The following is a 14,626-nucleotide window of genomic DNA, read 5'->3' on the forward strand; positions in this document are numbered from 1 at the left end:
GCACCTGGACACACTAGACATATAGTCTGCTGATTCCATTAAGAGATACACATACCAGAGAACATACTGAGGCACTGAACTAAAAAGATAATGGTGACAGGAAGAATTAGGGGAAGTATGCTTATTTGCATATGGGTTGGACCTATATGTTGTATGTGTATAAATGCTGGAGCCAGGGCTGGGAAGTGGTGTGTGTGTTCCGCGGGCCATTCCGGCTTTGATATACTTTGTATTAAAAGCCTAATTGATTTCACAAGTTCTTGTCAGCGTTATATTTGAACCGATTGTCTACGACAGGCCGTACGCGCTACCCTTTGTAGGGCCTTGCGGTCGGAGGCAGAGCAGTTGCCATACCAGGCAGTGATGCAACCAGTCAGGACGCTCTCGATGGTGCAGCTGTAGAACCTTTCCTGGGGCAGTCCTCATGAGAAACAGTTTCATCATAGCGCTTGATGGTTTTTGCGACTGCACTTGAAGAAACTTCTTGAAATTTTCCGGATTGACTGACCTTCATGTCTGAAAATAATGGACTGTCATTTCTCTTTGCTTATATGAGCTGTTCTTGCCATATTATGGACTATAAAATATTGGTATTTTACCAAATAGGGGTATCTTCTGTATACCACCCCTACCTTGTCACAACACAACTGATTGGCTCAACGCATTAAGGAAAGAAATTCCACAATTTAACAAGGAACACCTGTTAATTGAAATGCATTCCAGATGATTACCTCATGAAGCTGGTTGAGAGAATGCCAATAGTGTGCAAAGCTGTCATCAAGGCAAAGGGTGGCTATTTTGAAGAATCTCAAATATAAAATGTTTTGATTGAACACTTTTTTTGCTTTCTACATGATTCCATATGTGTTATTTCATAGTTTTGATGTCTTCATTATTATTCTACAATATAGAAAAACCCTGAAATGTGTAGGTGTGTCCAAACTTTTGACTGGTACTGTATATATTAGGACATTGCTCGTCCTAATATTTATTAAATCCATTCTTTTACTTTTAGATGTGTGTGTATTGTTAGATATTACTGCACTGTTGGAGCTAGGAACACAAGCATTTTGATACAGCCGCAATAACATCTGCTAAACATGTATATGCCACCAATAACATTTTATTTTATTTGACAGTGAATGATGACAGTGTGGCAAATGGCTTATTTGCATAAAGGCTTTCTGTAGTTTTGATTGGCTATGGCGCGTACACTCTGGTCCTGGACGAGACAGATGTTTTCATTAGATTTTATTTATTGCAGTGTCTGTTCATTTTCCAAACGCACAGCCTCTTTCCCACTCTAATTTGCCACTCTAATTCTAACTCTAATTTCCCACTCTAATTCGCCTGGCTGTCAGTGGCAGCTCAACCCGTTCTCTCTATCTCCCTCAACACCCAATCTACTCACACGCGCAAACACTCACATTGACTCACATACACGCTGTCCCTCTCTCCCCTTACCTTCGTTGGCCTCTTATTTTTTTGACAATTTCCGTGGTATTGCTTTGTGCACTGACTTTACTGAACTCTGGAGAAAACGAACATTGTCGCAGGGTGAGTACATCTGACAATGTGCTCTCCCGTCCATTAGACATTTTGTCTGCAGGAACTCGCTCTTTTTTACTCGGTCCACTCGTCCAAGTGCCGATGCATTTGTGGCATGATGTGAACAGTACGAATGTGTCACTACCAAAGTCTAATGGTTTTAAATGACTTTTTTGTATTGTCTGGAAACTCACTTGTAGAATTCGCTTGCAGTAGGTCTCTTAAAGAGAAGCCGTGCAAGTGTAACAGTATAACTTTAGACCGTCCCCTCGCCCCGACACGGGCGCGAACCAGGGACCCTCTGCACACATCGACAACTGACACCCACGAAGCGTCGTTACCCATCGCTCCACAAAAGCCGCGGCCCTTGCACAGCAAGGGGAAACCCTACTTAAAGTCTCAGAGCAAGTGACGTAACTGATTGAAATGCTACTAGCGCGTACCCGCTAACTAGCTAGCCATTTCACATCCGTTACACTCACCCCCCTTTCAACCTCCTCCTTTTCCGCAGCAACCAGTGATCCGGGTCACGGCACCAATGTAACAGTATAACTTTAGACCGTCCCCTCGCCCCGACACGGGCGCGAACGGTCGCCCACGAAGCGTCGTTACCCATCGCTCCACAAAGGCCACGGCCCTTGCACAGCAAGGGGAAACCCTACTTAAAGTCTCAGAGCAAGTGACGTAACTGATTGAAATGCTACTAGCGCGTACCCGCTAACTAGCTAGCCATTTCACATCCGTTACACAAGGTTATTAAACAGAGGTGCCTAGTTATTCTTCTGTTGTTAATATCAGGTAACGTGCAACGTGCAACCTGGCCCTGATATGCAATGTCTCCAAACCCCCTCTGATTTTAAATCAAGATCTGGTTTTGGTATTTTTCATTTAAATGTACGCAGCCTGTTGTCAAAAATTGATGGGGTTAGGATTTGGGCTAAATCAACTGATGCTGATGTAATTGTGTTTTCTGAAACCTGGCTCAGCAAATCTGTTTTTGATAAGGATATTTGTATAAGTGGTTACAATGTTTATCGCACTGATCGGGTTAAGAAAGGTGGGGGTGTGGCTATATATGTAAATTCCATGTAAGTGTGGGAACGTCTGAAACTATTTGTAAACAGTTGGAATTTCTTGCTTTGAATATTGAGGCTTCAAAGGGCCTCTCTATAACTGTGATTGGCTGTTATAGACCCCCCTCTGCTCTCGGTGATGCATTTTCTTCTTTGACGCACCTTATGTCTAAACTTCTTTACAGTGAAATGATCTTGATTGGTGATCTCAACTGGTGTTGGTTAAAGCCGGTGTCTGATGATTTAAAAATGTTTTGTAATTCTATGAATCTTACCCAGTTGATTAACTCACCCACTCGCCCAAATCTTAAATGCCCAGATAAATCTACCCTGATTGATTTGATATTGACAAATGTTCCACATAAATATTCTGCGGTTGGTGTTTTTTGTAATGATTTAAGTGACCATTGTGCTGTTGTTGCTGTTAGAAATACTAAGGTTCCTAAGACAAACCCACGTTTTATTCGTAAGAGAAATTTGAAGTGTTTTAATGAGCAGGCTTTCTTTCATGATTTGTTTTATTTTGACTGAAGCAAGATATAGGTTATCCCTGATGTGGAAACTGCCTGGATATTCTTTCATGATGTTTTTTTCCAAATAGTAAACACATGCCCCATTCCGCAGGTTCAGGGTTAAAGGGCGGGATAATCCATGGTTTTCTTCTGAGCTGTCTTGTATTATTCACGACCGTAATCTAGCCTGGGCTAAAGCAAGGAAATCTTGTTCTGATGCTGATTGGCTTATTTTTAGGCAGTTAAGAAACAAGTGTTCTTTTCTTCTCAGGAAGGCCAAGTCTGAATATTTTATGTCTGTTACCACTGATAACCTGAATGACCCTAGAAAGTTTTGGAATGCTATTAAGTCTATGTCGGGTAACAGCAATGTTAATGAATTACCGTCATGTGTTTTGAAGGACTCTATATGACAAAACTGAAATGCTGAATTGTTTCAATGAGCACTTTGTATCATCTGGTAGGCTGTTTGATTCAGTGTCCTCTGTCTCTGTACAACCCTGTGTGGATGAACCAGTGTCCTCTGTCTCTGTACAACCCTGTATGGATGAACCAGTGAGAGCTGGTCAAACTTTTAGCTTTTTGCCATTCTCAGTGCAGGTGGTACATAAAGCCCGGAAATCCTTAGATCAAAGAAAGCCTGCAGGTCCTGATCTTTTGGATCCCTGCTTTTTAAATCTGGCAGCTGATTTCATAGCTGAACCACTTACATATCTGTTCAATCTAACCCTGGAATGTAATGAAATTCCAAAGATCCTGAAATCAGCATTTGTCCTACCACTTTTAAAAGGGGGAGATCCAACTCTTTTAAATAATTATAGGCCAATCTCAAAGCTGTCACCCCTGGTGAAAATACTTGAAACCCTTGTAAGTGAACAGCTAAAAGAGTTTTTATTTACTAACTCTATTTTATGAATGTACCAATCGGGCTTCAGGAAGAAGCATAGCACAATTACAGCAGCCATGAAGGTTTTAAATTATATCACTGAAGCCCTTGACAAAAAACAGCACTGTGTCTCACTTTTTATTGATCTCTCTAAGGCTTTTGATACAGTTGATCATGCTATACTAAGGCAGAGATTGTTGAGTGTAGGTCTTTCGGAGCATGCAGTTGCATGGTTTGCTAACTATCTGTCTGATAGAACTCAGTGCACTCAATTTGATGGGCTTATGTCTGTTAAATTGTCTGTCCTGAATGGTGTGCCCCAAGGCTCTGTACTTGGTCCTCTCTTATTCACTATTTATATAAATGATTTAGACAAAAATGTCCAAAATGCACAACTTCATTTTTATGCTGATGATACTGTTATTTACTGTTGTGCCTCGGCGGTATATGGTCAATATACCACAGCTAAAGGCTGTTCTTAGGTAAGACGCATCACGGAGTGCCTGGACACAGCCCATAGCCGTGGTATATTGGCCACATGCCACAAACCCCCGAGTTGCCTTATTCCTATTATAAACGGGTTAGCAACGTAATTAGAGCAGCAAAAATAAATATTTTGTCATACCTGTGGTATACGGTCTGATATACCACGGCTGTCAGCCAATCAACATTCAGGGTTCAAATTACTCAGTTTATAATTCACTGTAATGCAAAGTATATCAGCACGGAAGAATTCAATGGCTATAGTTCATTCTTACATGTTGTATGTTTGAGCTGCTTTTGAAAGCAAATGTTGAATTGAAAACATTGTTGTAATTGTAGAATTCAATTTTCATAATAGCAAGCTAGGACTGATGGTTTGGTTAGCTAAACTAGCTGGTTTGGTTACCAAGGCAACTACTGTAGCTATTTAGTAAACTTGTTAGCTACTTCAGTGGATGTTGAACACATTTCTACTATCAAATGAGCACATTTGTAGCGGCAATGTTTTAAAGCCATAGTAGTAAAGGGATTATCAACTCGGGGCTCTGTGTTCTCTTGAAAATATTGCAACTCTGCGGAAGGTTAGTCCCAGTCCACTAGCTCGTTGTGGAACACACTTTCCATGTTGTTCATTATTTTCCATAGAACGCATAGACCCTTGCTGACTAGCCTATCCCTTACATATTCTGAGAACATGGCAACCAGGTTCTGTGTAAACAAATGAAAAAGTGCTGTTGCCCGGGGTAGGGGTAGCCAGGTGGAAAGCATGGCCAGCCGTCGAAAAATGCTTATTGAAATTCTCAATTATAGTGGATTTATCGGTGGTGACAGTGTTTCCTATCCTCAGTGCAGTGGGCAGCTGGGAGAAGGTGTTCTTATTCTCCATGGACTTTACAGTGTCCCAGAACTTTTTTGAGTTTGTGTTGCAGGAAGCAAATTTCTGCTTGAAAAAGCTAGCCTTAGCTTTTCTAACTGCCTGTGTATATTGGTTTCTAGCTTCCCTGAAAAGTTGCATATCCGGGGGCTGTTCGATGCTAATGCAGAACGCCATAGGATGTTTTTGTGTTGGTTAAGGGCAGTCAGGTCTGAAGAGAACCAAGGGCTATATCTGTTCCTGGTTCTAAATTTCTTGAATGGAGCATGCTTATTTAAGATGGTGAGGAAGGCATTAAAAAAAAAAAAAACAGGCATCCTCTACTGACGGGATGAGATCAATATCCTTCCAGGATACCCCGGCCAGGTCGATTAGAAAGGCCTGCTCGCTGAAGTGTTTCAGGGAGCGTTTGACAGTGGTGAGTGGAGGTCGTTAGACCGCTGACCCATTACGGATGCAGGCAATGAGGCAGTGATCGCTGAGATCTTGGTTGAAAACAGCAGAGGTGTATTTAGAGGGCAAGTTGGTTAGGATGATATCTATGAGGGTGCCCGTGGTTACTCTGTGGCACAAGCCATTTGGGACTGTCTGGTTGGTGAATACATGCCTGTCCCCAAGGAGGAAGACTGGAGGGCCATTGCTGCCAAGTTGACCACCTACTTCTCATCGCCAGCAGGTGAAGTCCCATAGCAGTATGCCATGGAGTGATGCGGCTCTTTTAAGAGTCCCCTAACACCAAGGTTATTTTAAGAACCATCCACCTTTGGATTATTTTATGTCTCCTTGTCTCTCTTAATTTGAAAGTTATATTTAAGTGACATTTGGGAGTAAAGACCACACCTTAAATTCTTGGACTGACTCTCTTCTCTGCATACATCAATGATGTCGCTCTTGCTGCTGGTGAGTCTCTGATCCACCTCTACGCAGACGACACCATTCTGTATACTTCTGGCCCTTCTTTGGACACTGTGTCAACTACCCTCCAGACGAGCTTCAATGCCATACAACTCTCCTACCGTGGCCTCCAATTGCTCTTAAATACAAGTAAAACTAAATGCATGCTCTTCAACCGATCGCTGCCTGCACCTGCCCGCCCGTCCAACATCACTCCTCTGGACGGTTCTGACTTAGAATATGTGGACAACTACAAATACCTAGGTGTCTGGTTAGACTGTAAACTCTCCTTCCAGACTCACATCAAACATCTCCAATCCAAAGTTAAATCTAGAATTGGCTTCCTATTTCGCAACAAAGCATCCTTCACTCATGCTGCCAAACATACCCTTGTAAAACTGACCATCCTACCAATCCTCGACTTCGGCGATGTCATTTACAAAATAGCCTCCAATACCCTACTCAATAAATTGGATGCAGTCTATCACAGTGCCATCCGTTTTGTCACCAAAGCCCCATATACTACCCACCACTGCGACCTGTATGCTCTCGTTGGCTGGCCCTCGCTTCATACTCGTCGCCAAACCCACTGGCTCCAGGTCATCTACAAGACCCTGCTAGGTAAAGTCCCCCCTTATCTCAGCTCGCTGGTCACCATAGCAGCACCCACCTGTAGCACGCGCTCCAGCAGGTATATCTCTCTGGTCACCCCCAAAACCAATTCTTCCTTTGGCCGCCTCTCCTTCCAGTTCTCTGCTGACAATGACTGGAACGAACTACAAAAATCTCTGAAACTGGAAACACTTATTTCCCTCACTAGCTTTAAGCACCAGCTGTCAGAGCAGCTCACAGATTACTGCACCTGTACATAGCCCATCTATAATTTAGCCCAAACAACTACCTCTCCCCCTACTGTATTTATTTATTTATTTTGCTCCTTTGCACCCCATTATTTCTATCTCTACTTTGCACATTCTTCTACTGCAAATCTACCATTCCAGTGTTTTACTTGCTATATTGTATTTACTTCGCCACCATGGCCTTTTTTTTGCCTTTACCTCCCTTATATCACCTCATTTGCTCACATTGTATATAGACTTATTTTTCTACTGTATTATTGACTGTATGTTTGTTTTACTCCATGTGTAACTCTGTGTTGTTGTATGTGTCAAACTGCTTTGCTTTATCTTGGCCAGGTCGCAATTGTAAATGAGAACTTGTTCTCAACTTGCCTACCTGGTTAAATAAAGGTAAAATAAAAAATATTTTAAAAAATCACACGGACAGAGCTTAGCGCCAACTAGTACACGTCTGGATAAATCCAACGTATGCACCACACAGAACGCACTGCAAGTTTCCCTTGGCGTCGCAGACGCTCGATGGCGCGCAAGCAGTGTGGGTGCAATAATTGAATAACATGGATTTCAAAATTTATTTTGCGACGCTCGCGCACGCGACGTGTCCGCTCTGGTCAGCATGTAATGGTTTGGCAAAAATAACTTTGATTCCGCGATTTGTCTCTAATTTTGCACACTACGCGGATAGTCTTGGCGGGGGAAGCTCTTTACTTGACAACAGGCAAGTATTGTACTCGAATTTCTACGCTTTTTTTGCAAGCGCTGGGGTGTAGGCGGGATGTCAGAATCGTGGATATTCCTCGCTTGTACTGTCAAGGGAGAATTGTACTAGTGGAGAAGCGCGAGGCTAAAATTGATATCGACAGTGCTGTTTTCGTAAGCAAACAGTTGCTGCTCAAACTCGGGTTAGTGTCTAATTTGAACTGCTCACCAGAAAAGACAAAGACGTCCTACAGAGGCGAATACCTGCGAAGTCTCGGCAAAGCCGATGATAACGAGCCTGCCAAAGAGCAGGCTCGTTATCGGTTCTGGTGGCAGATTTCAGCAAGTGTGCCGAGTTGAATCTTCAAGACAACGGTGGCTTCATATCGCCGACTCATTGGTTCAACTTGTCAAATGGAGAGCCAGTGCCAGTCAGTAGCAGAGCTGTGAAGATAAAGGTGAGTAAATATTTGTTCCTACATTTTAGTAAAGTGTTGTGCGACTTCCTCCATGTCCATTTGTATGCAGGTTGTAATTTTAACTCTAAACTATTTTTCTTCTTAGTTTATATTCAAATCAATTTGAATAGTTTCAAGGGAAAGTTTAATATGAAAGGGATGTGCATGCCCTTATACGCCCATTTTCAAATCCTGGAACATCCAAGCAACTGACAATTTGGGACACAGATCCGTCGACACAGTAATGATCATTATGCTGAGTTCTTTGCTGCATTTCTTTTGAATTCTCTCGGAGATGGAACCGGGTCCTTTCTCAGTCAGGTCCTCAGCTTTCTGAGAGTCTCTCTCGATCAGCATCACCGCTATTAGCCAAAGAACTCCACATTGATGCTGTCATCTCCCCAGAATACAGTTCTCATGGTCCCTTTGACAGTATCCTCTGTGAGCACTTTACCATACCAAGGTTAGTGAAATACTCTGCCCTTATCTGTACTAATTATAAAAATGTTTTGTATTCATTAGTAACCAAACGGAAGTGAATGGCCTGATATTGGGGAGGGACTATCTGAATTTGGCCTATAAGAAACTCCCGTTTTCCGTTTGTTGCAAACGGTTTTGCTATTGTGTTCACTAATGAATACGACCCTGGCCTTGGTTTATGCTTCATACTGTTGCCCTACTGTTTTTTTTGCATCTTCCCTGTAGGATTTGTTTTGCAGGCACCATGCTGTATTTGATCTTTTATCTTTGTTCCTTCTCTCCTAGACTTGTGCGGCTGGGGGAGTGTTTTGGGTGTCCCATCTGAAGGGCATCCTGAAGTCTTGGAGAGCAACTCTGAGGGAATCACAAGGTCCACACGCCAAGCAGACTAATGCTTACACTTATTTAAACATTTACATTGGGAACAACAGAGGGAGGTTGGCCATAATGATTTAACAAATGTTTCTCCTATACTACTGTGTGTGTGTGTCAGATAAAATAGCGTGCCATCATATCTTGCTGCGTTACGTCAAATCTACATGAGCACATGATTGGGTATTCTATGACACTCTTCTTACTTGGAACTCTGAACTTTCATTAGGTGGCCGGTTGTGTATTTCAAAGTGAAAAAGGTTTGTGGATATACAGAGGAGGAGGAAGACCAAGGTCCTTACCTGGCAAACACTGTCCACACATCTCTATACATGGTACGTTTGAACTTTCTACATAAAATGTCGCATCAGTAGACAGATCCAAACAGTTTTAAGACTGCATGCATAAAGTGAACGTTCAATACTAGTTATGTCATGCTCTTTTGAGTGGTTAACTATCAATAGGCCCTGGAACTAGGCTAGTGGTAAGGCCCCCAAAATGTTTTGCATACCCTTATCCGAGGTATAAAAAAACACAACCGCATTTTCACATATCTTTAAGGTCTCCCGTGTATGAAATGGAAGGTTGAGTAAAAATATATTCCTGAAAAAGTGCTTAAATTGACAGATATTGTGACACACCCCTTAACTCAAAGTGTAGAATAATTCCCGTCTGGAGGGGGTTGAGCCACATAAGCTCATGTAACACAATATTGCAAGCTCTGATATTGATAAAATGTTAAATACAAGTAGTCAGCTGTCTGTTCTACATGCACAAACAGCATTAGGATACCTTAATGCGTCTTGGAAATATAGACCTGTAAACACACAGATACAATAGTCGGAAATATCAACTTTGAATAGTTATAAATGTAAACTTCACTTTTTGGTAGCTGTTCAATAGACAACTTTCCAAGTTAAATGTGGTCTCATTCAGTGCCGTATGGTCCTGCCTGACACAATGCATACAGTTACATGTTTTTTTGATGTTGTGGCTATTGTAATGGCTCCCCGGGTGCCGATGACATGGATGTTGATTAAGGCATCCCCCCCACACCTCTCTGATTCAGACGGGTTGGGTTAAATAATAAAGACACATTTCGGTTGAAACCATTCAGTTGTGCAACTGACTTGGTATACCCCCTTTCTCTTTCACAACATAAGGACACAGTAGCAGCAAGCACACTGCAACTGTAGTACAACAGTCAGATACTCTAGTAGTGTATGTACAGCCTTCTTTTCCACACTAAAAATGAAGTGTGCAAGGTTGATTTTAAAAGTCTGAGGTGACCAGGACATGAGTGTGTCCTCGCAGGCTGAGAAGACAAAAGAGCCAGTGGTGGTTGTAGTTCTGGGGCCTGACCAGCTTGCACAGTTAACTGGTCATTATGGGCAAGCTGCAGCGACCAAGGGCAGTGTCCTTCTTTTATGACTGGCGGGGTATTGGGGCTGTGGGGTGATCATTTTCCATTTCTACAGTTCGGTATAGTCCGTCAACAGATGCAGCTTGTATACCAAAGAGACCCATTGACTATGTGGAATGTTATCCCAGCCTGAATGATGCTGGAGATACTGGTTGGTTGTCTGGTTGTCGGGAGAGTCTGTGAAACATAATATTTATAATATATTGAATATGGCAAAAAGTCCTGTAGGTCATGTCTTACATATTTCTTTATATTCCTTTTGAAGTCAGTTAGGATGATAATCTGTCCGATATTAACTGACGGCGGTTGGCATTGATAACGGACTGGGGCACGCCCAGCAGGAGATGTGGAGAGTGACAGAACCTGGGTGACCTCGGTTTACGTAGAGGTTAGCTAGTGTAGCTAGGTCATAGACTATGATTATGGAGCAATGGCTGTAAGAGACGTAGCATAGCTCCACACTCATACATTTGAAGATGATCCCTGGGCTTTGATGGACAGTAAAAGGATTGCAGAGGAGTGTAAAAGCAAATTCTTCACATGCAAGACCCGTTCAGGTTGGTAGCAAAATGGGTACATATGAGGGCAATGCATACCAGCTTTTTCCAGATGGCATTTTGGCTGTGAATGGCCTGACGTGTGGCAGTCCAGTTCCATGGTGTCTCTAGTAGTGCCGAGGGAAGGACTGATGTTGGAGTGGGCTAATCAAGGACTGTTCTGTGAGATTCAGGATGGTATTGACATTGGAGAGGATAAATTCCGATGACATGTGATGGCCCACGAAGTTGATGGCATTTCTTGTCAATGAGTGTCAGGTTGTGTTGGTTCATTGCAGTGAACATCTGCCTTAAGCGCTTGTCATGTGTGGTTGCATTCTCTTCATACACCCTAACTGTCACCAAGTCAATATATACAGCAACTCCAGGGCAGACAGTCAGGATGGTGGGCATGTTTGTCTGGAAGAAGCAATGTGCCAGCTCAACTTGAACAGGATAAAAGTGCACTGGAACATCCCTTTGTGCATCACAAATGCAGTGAGCATTGGAATACCTGGGACTGCCATGCCATGCAGTCTGCTGCCTTTTTATATATCCAGACGAAGGTGTTTGAGTGTACAGTCGTGGCCAAAAGTTTTGAGAATGACGCAAATATTAATTTTCACAAAGTCTGCTGCCTCAGTTTGTATGATGGCGATTTGCATATACTCCAGAATGTTATGAGTGATCAGATGAGTTGCAATTAATTCCAAAGTCCCTCTTTACCATGCAAATGAACTGAATCCCCCAAAAACATTTCCACTGCATTTCAGCCCTGCCACAAAAGGACCAGCTGACATGTCAGTGATTCTTTCGTTAACACAGGTGTGAGTGTTGACAAGGACAAGGCTGGAGATCACTCTGTCATGCTGAAGAAAGTCCAGCAAGCGCCAGGACCGTCTCCTAAAGTTGATTCAGCTGAGGGATCTGGGCACCACCAGTACAGAGCTTGCTCGGGAATGGCAGCAGGCAGGTGTGAGTGCATCTACACGCACAGTGAGGTGAAGACTTTTGGAGGATCCATCATCCAGGAACAGTTTGGTGACGAACAATGCCTTTTCCAGCATGATGGAGCACCTTGCCATAAGGCAAAAGTGATAACTAAGTGGCTCGGGGAACAAAACATCGATATTTTGGGTCTATGGCCAGGAAACTCCCCAGACCTTAATCCCATTGAAAACTTGTGGTCAATCCTCAAGAGGCGGGTGGACAAACAAAAACCCACAAATTCTGACAAACTCCAAGCATTGATTATGCAAGAATGGGCTGCCATCAGTCAGGATGTGGCCCAGAAGTTAATTGACAGCATGCCAGGGCAGATTGCAGAGGTCTTGAAAAAGAAGGGTCAACACTGCAAATATTGACTCTTTACATCAACTTCATGTAATTGTCAATAAAAGCCTTTGACACTTATGAAATGCTTGTAATTATACTTCAGTATTCCATAGTAACATCTGACAAAAATATCTAAAGACACTGAGGCAGCAGACATTGTGAAAATTAATATTTGTGTCATTCTCAACTTTTGGCCACGACTGAATATGGTGGGCATATTGGATTTCTAACATAGATGAAATACACACAAATAGTCTTGAGTACAGTGCAGTACACATCAGAAAAATGTATCTCTTAAAACGTGAACTTATACAGGTGATTAAACCACCATTTAATGGAAATGTGGCAGCCATATTGGATTTTGGACATAATTGCAAGACTAGGGGCTAAACATATCCAATCCACAGAGGAACCTTGGAAAACGATATTTTTTCAGTCAGTGTCTGAGAACAATGTGTAACTGTATGCATTTTTGTCAGGCAGGACCATACAGCACTGAATGAGAGAGAATTACAGGTGGAAATTATTCTGAGTTAAGGGGATGTGCCACTATCTATCAATTTAACCACTTTTGCCGCAAAATATTTTTATAGAACCATCCATTTCATATATGGGAGACCTTAAAGATATGAAAAAAAACACGATTCCGCTTTGTTATACCTCGGGTAGGGGTATCTCAAAAGCTAAAGCCCTTTTTTTGAGGATTGGCCACTAGCCTAAAAGTAGAGACGTCACAAACGTCAAAGTAAACATGACTGGAGGAGACCCCTTGCAATTTTGGAGACGGCATCGCATTAGCTAGAAAATACATTTGGGGTGGCTAATTAATGATTAAAAAGATGATTGCTTCACCCCACAGTTTGCCAAGATGATTAGCAAGTCAGCTAAAGTTGTTTACAGTTATTTAGAAACCGCTCCTACACTCTTCTGCTTCAAACACCTGTTTCAAAATGACAAGGTTTCTCCAGTTGTTTACTTTTTGCAATTGTGACACACCTTCCATGCGTATTACTTCTCCTTTTAGGGCGACTCCACCAATAGCCTGGCTCCCTGTTCCCTTGTTGGAGAGGAGCCTTCCCTCTGGACTAGCCTGTCTCCCCCTGGGCTCTCCAGCACCGTAGACCAATTCTCCATTATCATCCAGCCCCACATGAATGAAAGGTCAGCGTTAACTCAGCAGAATGACATGATCTTACACAACTGGGCCCTATTCTTTAGTGCAAACCGTAGCAAAAAGTTTTGCAATGGAAAACACTTTGCAACAGAAAAAAGAGTTTCTTATCTGGCATCTTATTGGAAGTTCAGGTAGTCCTTCCCAGTTTTATGTTAAGTGAACAGGATTTAGTCAGAGCCAATATAACAGGATACTGTATGTAGAATAACTGTTATCCACACTCCTTTGTACAGTTGAACCGGAAGTTTACATACACCGGAGCCAAATACATTTAAACTCAGTTTTTCACCATTCCTGACATTTAATCCAAGTAAAAATTCCCTGTCTTAGGTCAGTTAGGATCACCACTTTATTTTAAGAATATGAAATATCAGAATAGTAGTAGAGAGAATTATTTATTTCAGCTTTTATTTCTTTCATCAGTGGGTCAGAAGTTTGCGTACACTCAATTAGTATTTGGTTGCCTTTTAAATTGTTTAACTTGGGTCAAACTTTTCGGGTAGCCTTCCACAAGCTTCTCACAATAAGTTGGGTGAATTTTGGCCCATTCCTCCTGACAGAGCTGGTGTAACTGAGTCAGGTTTGTAGGCCTCCTTGCTCGCACACACCTTTTCAGTTCTGCCCACAAATTTTCTATGGGATTGAGGTAAGGGCTTTGTGATGGCCACTCCAATACCTTGACTTTGTTGTCCTTAAGCCATTTTGCCACAACTTTGGAAGTATGCTTGGGGTCATTGTCCATTTGGAAGACCCATTTGCGACCAAGCTTTAACTTGCTGACTGATGTCTGATGTTGCTTCAATATATCCACATAATTTTCATTTCTCATGATGCCATCTATTTTGTGAAGCCTCCTGCAGCAAAGCACCCCCACAACATGATGCTGCCACCCCCATGCTTCACGTTTGGGGTGGTGTTCTTTGGCTTGCAAACCTCCCCCTTTTTCCTCCAAACATAATGATGGTCATTATGGCCAAACGGTTCTATTTTTGTTTCACCAGACCAGAGGACATTTCTCC

At 42.4% G+C, this 14,626-nt stretch overlaps 1 pseudogene; it reads left to right on the forward strand.

Moving 5' to 3' along the window:
- The first annotated feature begins 6,869 nt into the window (after positions 1-6,869).
- Positions 6,870-9,133, forward strand: LOC139566970 (uncharacterized; annotated as a pseudogene).
- The last annotated feature ends 5,493 nt before the right edge of the window (positions 9,134-14,626 follow it).

Source organism: Salvelinus alpinus, unplaced genomic scaffold (assembly GCF_045679555.1).
Source record: "Salvelinus alpinus unplaced genomic scaffold, SLU_Salpinus.1 scaffold_40, whole genome shotgun sequence".
Classification (NCBI taxonomy): Eukaryota; Metazoa; Chordata; class Actinopteri; order Salmoniformes; family Salmonidae; genus Salvelinus; species Salvelinus alpinus.